Source organism: Sinocyclocheilus rhinocerous, unplaced genomic scaffold (genome assembly GCF_001515625.1).
Source record: "Sinocyclocheilus rhinocerous isolate Xijiao unplaced genomic scaffold, SAMN03320098_v1.1 scaffold1476, whole genome shotgun sequence".
Classification (NCBI taxonomy): Eukaryota; Metazoa; Chordata; class Actinopteri; order Cypriniformes; family Cyprinidae; genus Sinocyclocheilus; species Sinocyclocheilus rhinocerous.
The window spans coordinates 236,024-252,686 of record NW_015659224.1 but is presented as its reverse complement, the minus strand read 5'-3'; the positions used below and the strand labels follow the sequence as shown (position 1 = coordinate 252,686).

General features: G+C 45.2%; 1 long non-coding RNA gene across 1 annotated transcript; it reads left to right on the top strand.

The window, feature by feature from the left end:
- Positions 1-13,666: 13,666 nt before the first annotated feature.
- On the top strand, positions 13,667-14,235 carry LOC107723342 (uncharacterized). The gene is made up of 3 exons (XR_001637917.1): positions 13,667-13,701; positions 13,827-13,884; positions 13,985-14,235. It is a non-coding gene; the product is annotated as an uncharacterized LOC107723342 (long non-coding RNA).
- The last annotated feature ends 2,428 nt before the right edge of the window (positions 14,236-16,663 follow it).

Here is a 16,663-nt window from a genome sequence, read left to right as displayed (position 1 = left end):
CCTGCCACAAAGAAAACTATTTCGTCCTCAGAATCCTTATTTTTATGAATGGCGTGAAACGTAATGCTTATGTCAGAGTTTGTAAAAGCGTAGTAAATTCGTGTCGTGTGTGACTGCCTCCGTACGATTTTCGGATAAACTCAATCGTGACATGTGCCAGAGCTCATGACGTTCCGACCTTCAGAATCGCACAGTGTACGCCCGCCTTTAGGGGGCACTCTCGTGCGTCTGAGCAGTGCGGTGAGAAGAGTGGGAAAAAAAGAGAGTGTTTATTTCTGGGGAACGGTTTATGATTAGGGGCTTCCCGGGCACGGGTGTGTTGAAGTGCGTGGGCTGGAAAACAACACCTTTGTTGTTTGGTCAGGGGGAAAAAAGGGGAAACCCTCGGTTGGGTGTTGGTCTGGTCGCTGAGCAGTTTGGAGCAGTCTACGATAACACAGATTTCGTATTTCTCCGTGGGTGAGAAATATCTGCGTAGAGGAATCGTGCAGGCCACGGAGATCGAGCGTGAGTGACATTTAATGTGAACGTTGAGTTTAGAACATGCCATTTATGTTGTGAAGTGGAAGAGAAAGTAAACCAAACTTCTTTCTCCTTTAATAAAATAATACTAGAGGGGAGAATGAAGGCACGTGAAGGTGCATGTGAGGTGACAGCTGGGTGAATTTTTAATGCGACGCAGCACGCCACGGAGTTAGTAATATTTATTTCATTCGGTTTTGGGAAATGTATATGTATACTCAGAGAAAATGGTTCACTAGTTGTATACTGTTTTGATGTCAATGTTAATTTGAATTCTTTAATAATCTGTTCTTGGAGAAGAAGATAGTAATAACAATGTTAATAGAGATGTACAGAGTGTAAAATGGATTTACTTGAATTTATTTAGTCAATAGTTGTAAGTGGCTTATGAGAATGTATATTTGATTATGTTCTATGTTTATTCTTCCTTTAGAAAGCATCATAAGCCACTACCGTTGTTTATCTAAGGGGTTAAGTGCTCACACCAAGTTTCTTTGTACTGTGTTTAATTAATTTATTTTTTTTTACTGTGTGGCTATCCTTGTAAAGGGAAAAAAGGGGAATTGGCGAAACTGGCCTGAAGTGATTTCTGTAACTGTGAGAACTTGTCACGGTTCGTGGGTCGGTGTGCTCATTCCTGTGTGTGTGTGTTGCGTCTGGCAACCCCGCCTCCTAATCAGGGTTCACCTGAAGCCTATCTGGGCCACCTTTATCTGGCTCGCTGTTTCACGGTCCTTTGTCAGTTCGTTGTCTCGCTCACCACTGTTTGTTCTGTTGGCCTTTTGTTTCCATTGGCCTGACTTCTGCTCTCGGACTGGGTTTCTACGAGCTTGGCTGTCTCTCTCGGATTCGGGATCTCCTGTGTGTTTCCACATACTGTGAATTCACAATAAACTGTTTTCTTCACTCGCAGTTGGATCTGAGCCTTGATTACGTGACAGAACGAACCGACCAGAAAATGGATCCAGCGAGTACCACTGAATTAAGAAGTTTTTTAGAAAGCAGTAACGCAAGAATGACTCGACAGGAGGAACCGTTCAAGCATTGGTGTCACAGCTTTCCGAATTAACCTCCCAGTTTCAGCGTTTTAAGATGGAGCCTACTCAACAGCCCACTGCGCCCAATCCACCTGCTGTTACAGAGTCATCTCGCACCCTCCACTCTGCTGAACCTCGGTTGCCGCCTCCTATTTTCTACTCCGGTGAGCCTCAATTATGCCGTGCCTTTTTGACGAAATACTCTTTGTACTTTTCTCTTCAGCCTTCTTCATTTCCCACGGAAGAATCTAAAATAGCGTTCGCTATCACATTACTTTCTGGACGGGTCGCCCTCTGGGGCACTGCGGCTTGGGACAACAAGCACCAGTGTGTTGCCTCGTTCCAGGACTTCTCGAGTGAATTAAAGAAAGTCTTCGATAGAGCAGCATTTGGGAGAGAGGCGGCACAGATTTTGGCGGAGTTACGTCAGGCTCACTGGACAGTAGAGATTATTCTATCGAGTTCCGCACCTTGGCAGCGGAATGCAGCTGGAACGCCGAGGCGCAGTGGAACATGTTTTTACACGGACTGGTGCCCCATATTCAAGACGAAATCTACGCTCTGGATCTACCCACCTCTTTGGATGGGCTTATTGACTTGGCTATCCGGGTGGATGCCAGGTTACAGCAGCGAGGTCAGTACCAACCTTTTCGCTCGGCTACGAATCGTCTGGACCGACTTACATACAACCCCTGTGAGGTGCTTGACGAAACATCGGATCCGGAATAGGAGGTTACTGGCGGGCGGGTTCGCTATGGAAAAGACCTCCCGTGCTGTCACCCATCTCCCGATCAAGATGCAATGGGACTCGGACATATACAGCTGTCAAGCCCTCATTGACTCGGGAGCCAAGGGTAACTTTTTGGATTTTAGTCTAGCCCGTAAGCTTCAGATTCCTGTCTTTATCCTTAAAGATCCCATTTCTGTCGTTGCTCTCAGCGGTCAGTCATTGTGTCCTGTTACCCACACTACAGGTTTGATAAGACTGATCACCTCGGGCAATCACACAGAAAATATTCAATTTTTCCTGACTAATTCTCATCCCTGGCTGAGGTTACACAACCCCCACATTAACTGGGGTCATGATTATGTTCTGGCCTGGAGTAATAAGTGTCATGCTTCTTGTCTTTTGTCTGCCTGTTCTTCTGTGTCCGAGCATGCGGACCTGTCTAACGTGCCCAGTGAGTACCTCGACCTGAAGGGAGTGTTTAGAAGTTAGGGAGTGTTCGTCCCTATGACTGTGCTATAGACTTATTGCCAGGTACGTCTCCGCCTAGAGGCAGATTATACTCGCTTTGCGCTCCGGAAAGGGAAGCCATGGAGAAATATATTTCTGATTCTCTAGCTGCCAAGATCATACACCCCTTTTCTTCCCTGGCGGGTGCGGGGTTCTTTTTCGTGGAAAAGAAAGACGGTTCCCTGCATCCTTGCATTGAATATCGGGGGCTGAACAGCATCACGGTAAAGAATACCTATCCTTTGCCATTGATGTCTTCGGCCTTCGAGCGTCTGCAGGGGGCGTCGTTTTTCACGAAATTGGATCTCCGTAATGCTTATCATTTGGTCCGCATGAGAGAGAGGGATGAATGGAAGACTGCGTTTAATACCCCCAGGGGGCACTTTGAATATCTTGTTCTTCCGTTCGGTCTTTCGAACGCTCCCGCGGTCTTCCAGGCACTCGTTAATGACGTGTTCAGAGATATGCTCGATCAGTTCATTTATGTCCACCTGGATGACATATTGATTTTTTCTCACTCTCTCCAGGAACACGTTCAACACGTTAGGCGAATGCTTCAGAGGCTGTTAGAGAATGGGCTTTTTGTCAAGGCGGAGAAATGCGTTTTCCATGCACAGTCAGTCCCCTTTTTGGGGTACATCATGTCGGCCGAGGGAGTGTGCATGGACCCCGACAAAGTTAAGGCTGTTGTGGATTGGCCAATCCCAGATTCTCGTAAGGCCCTGCAGAGGTTTCTGGGCTTTGCCAATTTTTACCGGCGTTTTATTCACAATTTCAGCCAGCTAGCTTCTCCTCTGACTGCCTTAACCTCCACCAAGACTGCTTTCAGGTGGTATAACGCGGCGGATGTCGCATTTACCAAACTAAAGGGCTGCTTTGTTTCAGCCTCAATTCTCATCACCCCGATCCGTCACGGCAGTTTGTGGTGGAGGTTGACGCTTCAGAGGAGGGAGTTATATTACCAATATTACGATATTGGTAATAGAGAGCTGCTGGCGGTCAAACTCGCCTTGGAAGAGTGGCATCATTGGTTGGAGGGTTCGGGGGTTCCTTTCATCGTCTGGACCGACCATAAGAATTTGGAATACATCAAATCCGCCAAAAGGTTAAACTCTAGGCAGGCTCGGTGGGCTTTATTTTTTGGTCGTTTTGATTTTTCTATTTCTTACCGTCCGGGATCTAAGAACATCAAGCCCGATGCGTTATCCCGTATTTTTGACCTTTCCAACCGCCCGTCTTCTCCCGAGCCTATTTTGCCACAGAAAGTCGTCGTCTCTGTGTTGTCTTGGGAGATTGAATCGAAGGTCCACATGGCCTCTGAACGGGTAACGCCCCCGCCCGGATGCCCACCGGGTCGTTTGTTTGTACCTGAGAGTTTACGGTCTGACATCATTCGATGGGGTCATTCTTCCAAGTTGGCTTGTCATCCGGGAGTGACTCGTTCTACGTTTCTTATAAAGCAGCGATTCTGGTGGCCGTCTATGGCTCGTGACATACGACTTTTTGTTTTGGCTTGCTCTGTCTTTGCCATTTCTAAGACTTCCAATCGACCCTCTGCGGGACTCCTCCAGCCGCTGCTGGTTCCTTCGAGACCCTGGTCCCACATTTCGCTAGATTTTGTTACGGGGCTTCCGCCCTCTCAGGGCAACACGGTGGTTTTGACCGTGGAGGACCGGTTCTCGAAGGCAACTCATTTCATCCCTCTGCCCAAACTGCCATCTGCCAGAGAAACAGTGGTTGCTGTCATTGACCACGTTTTTCATATTCATGGCCTCCCGACGGACGTGGTCTCGGACAGGGGGCCTCAGTTTATTTCCAAATTTTGGAAGAAATTTTGTCATTTATTAGGGGCGACTGTTAGTCTTTCTTCCGGATTCCATCCCCAGAGTAATGGTCAGACGGAGAGAGCCAACCGAGATTTAGAACGCATGTTACGATGTTTGGTTTCACAGAATCTGTCCTCCTGGAGTCAGCAGCTCTCATGGGTTGAGTACGCACACAACTCTTTACCGGTATCTGGTACGGGCCTGTCTCCGTTTGAGTGTAGCTTAGGATACCAGCCACCTGTTTTTCCCAGTACGGAATCCGAAGTCGCGGTTCCCTCCGCTCACGCTTTTGTCCAGAGGTGCCGTCGCACCTGGAGCAGAGCCAGACAGACTCTCCTCCAGGTGGGAGCGCGCACCAAGGCTCAGGCCGATCGCCACCGGTCGAAGCCTCCCGTCTACGTCGTTGGTCAAAAAGTGTGGCTTTCATCAAAGAACATTTCTCTCCGCACCGTTTGTAATAAACTTGCTCCCAAATTTATCGGCCCGTTTACTGTCACCAAAATTATTAGTCCGGTGGCAGTCCGCCTCAAACTTCCTCCAGCGTACAGGAGAGTTCATCCCGTATTTCATGTTTCTAAATTAAAGCCCGTTTTTCATTCTACGATTAATCCGCCTCTCCCGGTTCCCCCACCGCCGCGTCTCGTAGATGGGGAACCTACCTATTTGGTAAAACGTATTCTGGACTCGAGACGGAGGGGACGAGGAGTTCAGTATTTGGTGGACTGGGAGGGTTACGGGCCAGAGGAGAGGAGTTGGGTGCCTGCGAGAGATATATTAGATCACTCCCTTATCGATGATTACAATCGCCAGGTAGGTTCCCCTGGGAGCGCCGAGAGGCGCTCTTAGGAGGAGGGGTACTGTCATGGTTCGAGGGTCGGTGTGCTCATTCCTGTGTGTGTGTGTGTGTGTGTGTGTGTGTGGGGGTGTGTGTGTGTGTGGGTGGGTGTGTGTGTGGGCCTTTTGTTTCCCATTGGCCTGACTTCTGCTCTCGGACTGGGTTTCTACGAGCTTGGCTTTCTCTCTCGGATTCGGGATCTCCTGTTCGTTTCCACATACTGTGAATTCACAATAAACTGTTTTCTTCACTCGCAGTTGGATCTGAGCCTTGATTACGTGACAGAACTATTTGAAGTGCTTATAATTTTGGTTTGTTTCTTTATACCTTTGGGGAAGCGTGCTTTTGGTTGTGTTTATTCTTCACTGTATAAATTTCATCGGCACAGCTCCCCTCAGTTGAAAACCTTGAGTACTAATGCTGCGTCTTCTGCATACGCGGTCGGAAATAAAGAACCCCTAGTTTAGATACTTGGCAGTGTTTGAGTTTCTTTAATAGTGTACACATTCACACGGCCACATCTTTTTGGTACCAGGAGTGGGGTTCATTCCTTCTGTTGGTTTCCTCTTAGGGGGAGTGTTTTTTTCTTTCCGTGAGTCAAATACTAACTGTTAGTCCGCTTGGGGAGATAGACAACGGTAGTGGTGGAAGGAGGGTCACGTGTCAGCTTCCACTGAAGAGAGAGAGCCGTGCACAGAGGTGGGAATGACTGCAGGAAAACAAGCAGCCAGGGTGCCAGGACCAGTTGGAAAGAGGGAGCGGCATTAGACTTTGTTTGTGTGTAAACTTTACAGAGACTGAGACCCTTTATACCCGAGGCATAGGGTCATGGAGGCGGAAGTTTCTAAGGAGGGAGCCCTGCCAGGGCTGACGATGATGAGGAAGGTAACGCATTCTTACAACTCCAGTCACAAATACAGGAGCTGGGGAGGAGACACGATCTGGTGATGTCAACGCTTGCTGGGCTGAGCACTGTTAATATGAGGTCTTATGCCTATATTCCCAGGGAAAGCAAATTGTTCCTTACTGTGGTGACGCTAGTAAAGATTGCCAGACCGTAGATGAGTTTATTGAGGAACTCGAACGAGTTATTCGCATAATGAGACTGAGTGAAGAGGATCAAGTAGACTTTATTTTGTCACTCTTGAGTCCCCGTGGTGCGGGTATTGCTAAAAGTCACTACTTGCTGGGCCTGGGTGTTGAAAAGGGTGCAGGGTCCCAGAATGTGGGTGCATCGTCTTCGGGAGACCTGAATGCTGTCTTGCAAGAGGTAGTGAAGGCAGTAGTTCAACAAGGGAAAGCGATCGGAGACCTAACGAACGCGGTCCGTAACCTCACAACTCAAAGAGTCAGTCCAAGTTTGGAAAGGCCCCAAAGGGCTAAGGTTAGGCCCATTATGTCTATATTCCCAGGGAAAAGCAAATTGTTCCTTACTGTGGTGACGCTAGTAAAGATTGCCAGACTGTAGATGAGTTTATTGAGGAACTCGAACGAGTTATTCGCATAATGAGACTGAGTGAAGAGGATCAAGTAGACTTTATTTTGTCACTCTTGAGGGGATCGGCTCTGGATGAAATTAAACTGTGTATAGGGGGGGAGGATGCACAGCCACGGGAGCTGTTTGCGTATTTGAGGGCCGCATTCCGTGAGAAGCGTACAACCCCTCAGCTGTTACATGCCTTGTATGCAAGGAAACAGTTAGAGGGGGAAGATCTCCGAGAGTATTCACGTGCCTTGTCGACAATGTTAAACGTGGCCCTCCAACAGTCGCCTAATGCAGTGCCGGATGTGCAGGTAGCACTAAGGGATCCGTTTGTGGAAGGGGTAAGGGATTCCATACTCCGTCGGGAATTGCGCAAAATAGTGCGGGATCGACCTCGTGTGACACTCTTTGAGGTCAGAGAGGAAGCTCTGTTGTGGTGTGCAGAAGATCGTCCCCGTGGTGCGGGTATTGCTAAAAGTCACTACTTGCTGGGCCTGGGTGTTGAAAAGGGTGCAGGGTCCCAGAATGTGGGTGCATCGTCTTCGGGAGACCTGAATGCTGTCTTGCAGGAGGTAGTGAAGGCAGTAGTTCAACAAGGGAAAGCGATCGGAGAGCTAACGAACGCGGTCCGCAACCTCACCACTCAAAGAGTCAGTTCAAGTTTGGAAAGGCCCCAAAGGGCTACGGTTAGGCCCAGATATACGCGGGACGGTCAGCCAATTTGCTTGAGGTGTGAAGCTGTGGGACATATAGCCCGCCAGTGTACGGTGCGGCTTAATCAGGAAGGTCAGGTGTTGGCCTCTGGGGAAACAATGGCGCCGGAAAACAGTGTTCCTTCATTGCGCAAAGCCAAGCAATGAGAGGGGGTGTCCATGGCTCAAGCAACAGCCCACTGACTAAGGAGCGGTTCTCGCAACGGGCAGTGGGCCAATGCCCTGAGGTTGAGATCAGCATGGGGGAAAAAGTGTCAAGTGTCTTTTGGACACAGGCAGCAATGTGAGCACATTGGCGGAAAGCTTTTTTAGAGAACACTTACATAGGGAAGATAGGGATATGCACAACACCTCAAAGTGGTTGCGGATTACAGCTGCTAATAAATTGCCCCTCCCATATTTGGGATACGTCGAGTTGGATATTCAGGTGATGGGAGTAACGATACCTGGCTGTGGATTCTTGATAGTCCGAGACCAGAAAGATGGAGAAGTTGATCATTCACTGCCAGGCATCCTCGGCATGAATATTGCTCAGCACTGAAAACAGCTGATTCTGGCCGAGTTTGATAATGCCTTGGCAGGATTCCTAGACTCAGATTGGCGGGATGCTTTTAGTAAGGTGCATGGCGAGGCTCTGATGGGGAGCAAACTCTACAGTTCGAATAGCTGGAAGATTTAAAACGCATGTCCCGGCGGCCTCAGTTGCCATGGTTCAGGCTCGAGTTAGTAAGAAGCTGCCCATGACTAAGGGTGTGATCATGCTTGAACCTGGGGCAAAGCCATTGCCAGGGGTAGGTCCTGACCCCGACAAAGTCAGTGTAGTAGTGCAGTGGCCAGTGCCTAGCACAGTGAAGGAACTGCAATCCTTTTTGGGATTTTGCAGTTATTACCGCCGATTTATCGCGGGTTTCTCCAAGGTGGCCGGACCTTTGCACGACGTTGTAAATTTGTGCACCAAAAAGGGCAATGGGTCCCAATGTGACAAGTTATTTCAAGGCTCTTGGACATCTGAATGCCATCAGGCATTTGAACATCTCAAGAAGGAGCTGACCTGCGCTCCAGTACTGGGATATGCCGACTTCTCCCTTCCATTCGTGTTAGAGACAGATGCCAGTAATTTGGGCCTGGGTGCTGTCCTTTACCAGCTTCAGGATGGGAGGAAGAAAGTAATTGCCTATGCAAGTAGGAGGCTGAGAGGTGCCGAACGCAATGACCGCAACTACAGCAGCATGAAACTGGAACTCCTGGCCCTAAAGTGGGCTGTAGTAGAGAAGTTCAGGGGCTATCTGTTGGGGTCTCGGTTCACTGTTCTCACTGACAGCAATCCGCTCTGTCACCTTAACACAGCGAAGCTGGGAGCAGTGGAGCCGCGGTGGGCGGCCCAACTAGCTGTTTTTAATTTTGAGATCTGCTACCGACCAGGTGGTCGTTGTAATACAGCGGCTGACGCTCTCTCAGAGAAGAGAAGAAGACAAGACAAGAAGAAGAGATGGCCTGAACACTTACCGGAATTAGTGTATGCTTATAACGTGATGCCCCACTCCTCCACGGGATACTCCCCGTATTATATGTTGTTTGGTACACAACCGCACCTTCCGGTTGATGCTTTGTTGGGACGGGAGTCTGAGGAAGGTATGGAAACCAACTGGTTGTCTGTTCACCGGGAGCGACTCCAGGACGCTCATGCTAGAGCGAGAGAGTATGCAGAAAGAAAAGCAGCGGAACGGACTGAATGGCATGAGAGTGAGGTGTATTGCCCGGAGATTGCTGTTGGACAGCAAGTTTACTTGAGGCACCGTCCGGCAGGGAGAAATAAGATTCAGGATGCATGGGCATCACAGGTCTACGTGGTGAAGAATGTTCAAGGAACTACCTATGTGGTGGAACCAGACGGTGTGAAAAAAAGGGTCCATTGGTCTCACCTTCAACCTTGTCCACGACCAACCCCAGTGCCAGCACCGCATAGGAAAGTAAGCTTTGCAAAATAAGTTGTTAGTCCATTGCATGAGGAAATATCAGCTCTTCCGGACATTGAGTGTGTAGTTGTGGAGGAGACTTGGCGTACTGCGACAGGGCAATCAGTGCCTTCAGCGGATGAATGTATGAAACGGTCTCACCTTCAACCTTGTCCACGACCAACCCCAGTGCCAGCACCGCGTAGGAAAGTAAGCTTTGCGAAAGAAGTTGTTAGTCCATTGCATGAGGAAATACCAGCTCCTACTGACACCGAGTGCGTAGTTGTGGAGGAGACTTGGCGTACTGCGACAGGGCAATCAGTGCCTTCAGTAGATGAATGTATGAAACGATCCAGTTCCCAGGTAGATGATTTGATTTCACCTGAGATTGAAGAACAAGAGAGTGTTGAGGAGACACTTACTGCATTGGAGGAGAGTGTAGATGAAGGTGATGGCATGGGGGTGGCTCCTATAGACATGGGTCTGGATACTTTTGAGAAGCGCCCAGTCCCTGCTCAAAGGAGTAATTTGGCAGCCCCGGTTGAGCCTAGAGTACCCGCCCCGGCGCCACGTCGGTCACAAAGGCAGACTGCGGGTAAGCACAGTAACCCATACAGCCTGCCCAAGTCAGTTTGCAATGCAGTGTCCTTCAGCCCAGACATTCTCCATTCCCTCCTTCAGGGAATGACGGTTACATACGTAACCGAGACGTTCCCTTTCAGTCGGTCACTCCGAGTCATGTCGGTGACCGATGAATTGGGATCCCTAACAAAGTGCTACTATTGCTGCTACTATTGTCCTTCCAGCGCCCCTAGTAAGCCAACTGGTCCCCCCACGGCAACTGGGGCGGAAGATAGGACAGGGCTTACGTGGCGAGAGTCTATTACTGTTGTTCCACTAGACCTATTCACAGTGTTTCGTTGTGAAAGCGAAACTACTTTGTTTGGCCTTCCAATTAGGTTTGGTTGGTTCTATGGCTTCATAGTGACCATCTTACTGATGGTCCGGTCTAGAGGCTTCTTCTGACAGAGCTCCGACGCGGGAACCATGGTGGGTGAGTATGATCCATGTCTAATATATGTATATATGAATATATATGTGTATCTAATGAGATTGGTGGTTGTGTGAACCCTTCTGCTAGTTTCTTTGCAGTGTTTCCCGGGACCTGTGTGTTTCTGTCCCTTTCTAGGGTAGGTCCTCGATGGGCACCCCCTCTGCTGGGTTCAGAAACCGGGTGCTCGACTTGCAGTGTTTATTTCACTCGTCAATATAGGTCCAGATGGTACGATAAGACGGGTTTCGGCTTTATACTTCCTGGATCATGCGGCCATAACACAAGCTTCTGCGGGAGCCTTCGTGATCATGAGGCCCCCGGCGCGTCTTCCTGTGTAAATGCTGTCTCGGGCAGTGCTCCCCTCACCTTTGAGGGTTGTATTTGAGCTTGCCTCTCCCGTTTGGCCCAGTACTTCCGGGTACCTGTGAGCAGATGCTTGGAAAACTCTAAATCCATACTTTGGTAAGTACACACGTTAAGCTTTGCGCATTTTCTAAAAATCCACATAAGTGGTAAGTGTGCACGTTATGCTTTGCAGACTTTCTAAAATCCACATAGCTGGTAAGTGTGCACGTTATGCTTTGCCCACTTTCTAAAATCCACATAAGTGGTAAGTGTGCACGTTATGCTTTGCCCACATTTCTGAAATCCTGTATGGTAAGGGTTACGCGTTATTAACCTCGTTTCCTTTCTCTGAGTTGGTTTAGACCCCGGTACCTTGGCTCCACTCATCTAGTGTGTCTCTGTCGACATACTCTGGAAGCATCACTTCCCTCACCATTGAGGGTTATTGTGAGCATGGTGCTTTCTTTCGAGCATTTAATTCTCTCTGAGGAGTTGGATTCCTCGCTCCATGGGCTGTCCTCGTGGTAGTATTGAGCAGTGCTCCCCTTTATCAAAGGGTTACCTGGAATGAGCAACGTTATTACTCTGAATTCGGAGTTCTCCTCTGTTCTCTGTTTTTCCAGAGCACCTGGAACCAGCAGCATCAGGCGAATTAGGCCCTTCCTCTGCCTCTCTGATGCGCTGAGTGTTTGGCTAGCTTGCAGTACGCTTACCCTTCTGATTCTACAATCACGCTGCAGGTCGAGCCTCCCCTCGTTTGAGAACTAGGGGTGTTGCTCCCTCAGCTAAGGTAAACTAAGTGTAACATTTCTGTCACACGCTTGAGGTATTCGGCCAATCACAACTAACTGGATAGCTGACCAATCAGAGCACACCTTCGCTTTTCAGACCGATGAGCTTTGTAAAAATCGACGCGTTTCAGAAAGGCGGGGCATAGAAGAAAAACAATAATGTACAGTATGTGGAAAATAATGTGTTTTTTAAACCTTAAACCGCATAAACACATTTCATTACACCAAATACACAAAATAATGTTCTTTTTAGCAACATCATATGACCCCTTTAAAAGTGAAACTGGGTTGCCTTCGCTGCATGCACAACAACAGCGCGATATGAGCCACCGGTTCTGAATCATTAAACAAAACTTAGTCTGAATTAGTCTAAATCCTTTTCTTAATGCCATAGCATTAGTAACATCGTGCCTAAACACACATCACGCAAATCTAAAATAAAAAAATAACAATCAAATAGAAGGAGAAAGGATGGATTGTTGAAAAATATAAAGTATTCTGTGCAACAGTTAACGTTATAGTGTAGATGTTGCGGTCATTGGTCCTCTCGCTGCCCTGGGCATCAAAAACTCTCTGAATCCGTTAGAGAAGTGATGAGGCAAGTGCACTTAAAAATCTGTATCACGGGCATATCGCTGAATGGGGGAAAGGTGGGATTAAGTATGCAAGATAACTGATGATAACATTAGCATATCTTAGCAACTGGACAAGCATCGACTGTAGCTACTAGGACAATATGATTACTGTTTACAGATGACTAAGCCACACAGTTTACAATGTTCACCATAAATGCATAGAGGAAACTGACAGTAAACATGAGTGGTTAGGCTACTGTAAGAGTTAGGGTGAGAGTCAGTTCCTCTACGTCTGGCTATCACATCACATAAAGCATCAGCTTGCGTGTTACACAAATAGAAACGCTATAAAGCAAATATGCAATATATGGTGTTGAGCTTGTCGTAAATTTACTACAAGACATGGACTGATCATAAATATAGGGGAATTGTGCACATTTGTCTTATATATTCCCTTGTGAAAAAGAAGTGAAGGTGTAGACCTTATAAGTGCACAGTATATTCTTTTTAGAGACTGTCTATCAGCTCCCCAATCTATTCCTGCCAAACACCTCAGTACATTTATTCCTCTGAAGGACGAAATCAAGTCCCGCCCTCTCATTTAAGATGCCGTTTCACTCGGATATACGTCACAGTAAAGAAGAAAAGACAATCACAACTTCCATTTCATGTCGACTTTACTAAATCTGTCAGAAAAAAAAAATATGCTAAAGTTTCACCTTAAGGGTACAACAGCCTGGCAGCCTTTTACAAAAATTAACCATGGTTTTATTACAGTAACCACAGTTTACCACAGTATTTGTAGTAAAACTGTAGTAACCACAAATTTACTATGGTAATAATAATACATTTAGTACTTATGTAACACCATGTTTATTTTTCATGAGGTACCCTCAAAGGTGCACCTTTGTAACTTATCTACCCTTAAAGGATGCATACTTGTATGTGTAGTAGCATTGCCCCTTTAAGAATGGTGCGTGGAGTGCGTGGTGGGTTGGTACGTCAGGTAATCACGTAATTATATAGACACAGGTGAGATTTCACGTCAGGTAATCACCTAATTATATAGACACAGGTGAGATTTCACGTCAGGTAATCACCTAATTATATAGACACAGGTGAGATTTCACGTCAGGTAATCACCTAATTATATAGACACAGGTGAGATTTCACGTCAGGTAATCACCTAATTATATAGACACAGGTGAGATTTCACGTCAGGTAATAACCTAATTATATAGACACAAGTTAGATTTCAGTTTCCTCGTGGCATTGCACTGAAGTGACCTGTATTGTGGGTCGTGTATCTTCCTCACTCCTCTGGAAAGGTATGGTTGTTGTTTTTTAGTCTTTTAGACAAAAAGGAATTATAAATTTAGAATATGGGTGTTTGGGGGGAAACTAATTTAATTCGTATTTGGATTAATGTGATTGTTGTTTCATGTAATTTTAGATTAGTCGTGTGTGTCCAGGCATTGTTAGTGAGTATGTAAGTGTCATGCGCATGAAAGGTACATTTTCTTTTACCTTATTTATATTCTAAAATGTTTGAGGGGAGAAAAGCAGAGAGAGAGAGAAGCAGAAGAAAAATGTCTATTTGTTGTTTTGCAGAAGTCGCCAGCTGCTGCTTTGTTGTGGCTTATATACCGGTTCCAGTTTTGGGACGCCGGATTGTTGCTTGCGCACTGTTGCTTTGAACGCCTTCAGTTCGCTATTGTCTGTACATCGCTTGCCTTGGAGACGCAAGACCGTTGCCTCTTGTTCCGCTGCCACCTGGTGGTCGGTTGCCAGTATATTGATTTGTGGTGTTCGACTGTTGCGTGTGTCTTGTTAAATTGTGTGTGTGCGCGCGCGCGCCTTTGAGTTGGCTTGAAGTTTCTTTGTTTTGTTGTTTGGTTTGTTTATTGTATTAATTGGGGTTTGTTGTAAGTCGATTTGGTTCAGGTGTTTGTTTGAATTTTGTTATTGGGGTTGGTTGGGTATTATTCCTTTTGTCTTGCCTTACATTGATATTGCTCAGTTAAGGGACTGAGAATTTATGGTTTATTTTGGGGTGATTTTCTTTTGATTTTGTTTTCCCTTTTTTTTTGATGGTGTATTATGTAGTGAATGTATACTTTTTGTTGGTTGGTTTGGATTGTTTATTTTTTTTTTCTTCAGTCTTGGTTCATGATTTGAGCTGTATCTAATGTTTGGTGTAACGGTATAACATCAAAGAAAGTAACTGCCTTTAATTTTTTTTCTGGTCTGGTTTTTTTTTTTATTTATTTTTTTTTTTTTAAATTGTTATTCATTGCTATTATTGTCATTGTCATTATTATTGTCATTTTTTGTGAGTATAGGGGTGGCTGGTTCATTTGGTCGTACTAAACCAAAGCCATTGGGCTGGTTATGTAGTGTCTCTTTGGTGCTCCATAAGCTATGTATTTGGACACCTCTGCTACCAATGCCAATGAATGCTAGTTTGGCTTAAATCAAGTAGTTTACTTTTAAGGTGTAAAGTGAGCACAACATTCATAAGAAAATACAATGTTTTTAGTAGTGATTGATGAATAAACTTGTGCTCTTGTGTCATTGTTCCTGCTTGTCCTTTTAATTTATTTGAAAGCCTGCTACTGGGAGGCTTATAAATGTGGGTGTTTATCAGGGGTATCTGGGGTATAATCTGATTAGGTCGCGATCACATATGGTACTAATATGCTCCCTTTAGTTAAGTTGCACCTTTTGAGGTTACTGCCCCAGTAAAGGGCTAAAATACAGTTATAGTTTATTTTATTTCTGACAGTGTAAACAAAACAAAAAAAAGCCTATGAAATGGTAAAAAACATGGCTTTAAAATCTATGAGAAGAATGACAAGAGACAAGTTGCACCTTTTGAGGTTACTGCCCCAGTAAAGGGCTAAAATACAGTTATAGTTTATTTTATTTCTGACAGTGTAAACAAAACAAAAAAAGCCTATGAAATGGTAAAAAACATGGCTTTAAAATCTATGAGAAGAATGACAAGAGATGATGGCGAACAGCAAGGCCGCAGGAGGCAGCGCTCCACCAAGTGTAAGTATAATTTGTTTAACTTGATAACATGCATGAACTCTTAATATTTAGTTTAGTGCTGACTTTTGTTCAGTAATTTGGAGAAATACTTAATCCATGTTCAGTCATTTTGACTCGCATGATATAAAGTAACTTTATAACATGCGAGTCAAAATGAGTGTGCTGCTGGTGGCTTGATTACAAGATGCTACGGCTGGCTAACTTCATACAACATGACATTAACTGTAGAATTAAAATATATGATATCCCCTTGTCCTTCTTGCAAGGACACACACAACGTTTTCAGCACACAGAACTACACGCTGGCCGCCTTGATGCCATGATTGACCGGGTGGGGTCGTAATAGGCCTGGAATGCATTTTAAAATTGAATTTTTAAACCGTCATCGCGGGTTGTTTTCTGAAATACAAGCTTAAGTGTTTTACTTGCGAGTGAAAATGCATTTAAGAAAAATAACATTTCAATGATGATTTTGCTCCAATTTTTGTTTAAACACGTAAACATCTAATCAGTTCTGGTAATACATTTTCATTTTTAATTCTGCAGATTATAAAGCATTTAAATTTGTATTTAAATAACAAAGTAGTATAAGAAATGGCAAATGTAAATTATATTACTGAATTTTCATTTCGCATTAAATGTTACACATGGTATTGAAAATATAAATTTAAATACATTTCCTTTTTACATATTGCATTGTTATTTTGCATATTGCTTTATCAATTGAGTATTGCTACCCATATGCTTCCATAGTGCATCACCTGAAAATGCAGTATTATGTGTTTTTGTCTTTGGTCCAGAAAAGAAAACATTTAGAAAGTTCTGATGACGAAACAGACATTGAGATGAAGCGACAATATGACAAAGCAAAAGTAAGTATTTACAATAATATTGTGCAACACATGACATTTTTAAATATAATTTCCCTCATGTTGATGATTTTGCAGTCCTAAGATGGAATATCCTCTTAATGATTATTACAGAGATTTTACAAATCAGAAGATCTATGTTTTTGTTTAAAAGTCAGTTGTTTATATACTTCATGTATAGATGTCCTGTTGGCCCTTCCCTGTTTTGTATGTTGTATTTAACTGAGTTTTTATTTCTTGCGAACTTTGATTCAGAGACAAAAAAGGCTTGCAAAGGAGAGGCTCCTCACTCAGTTGAAGTGGGGAAAACCGCTCCACGCAGAACCAATCCATTACACTCCACTTCCTTACATAGTGAGGAGGAAGT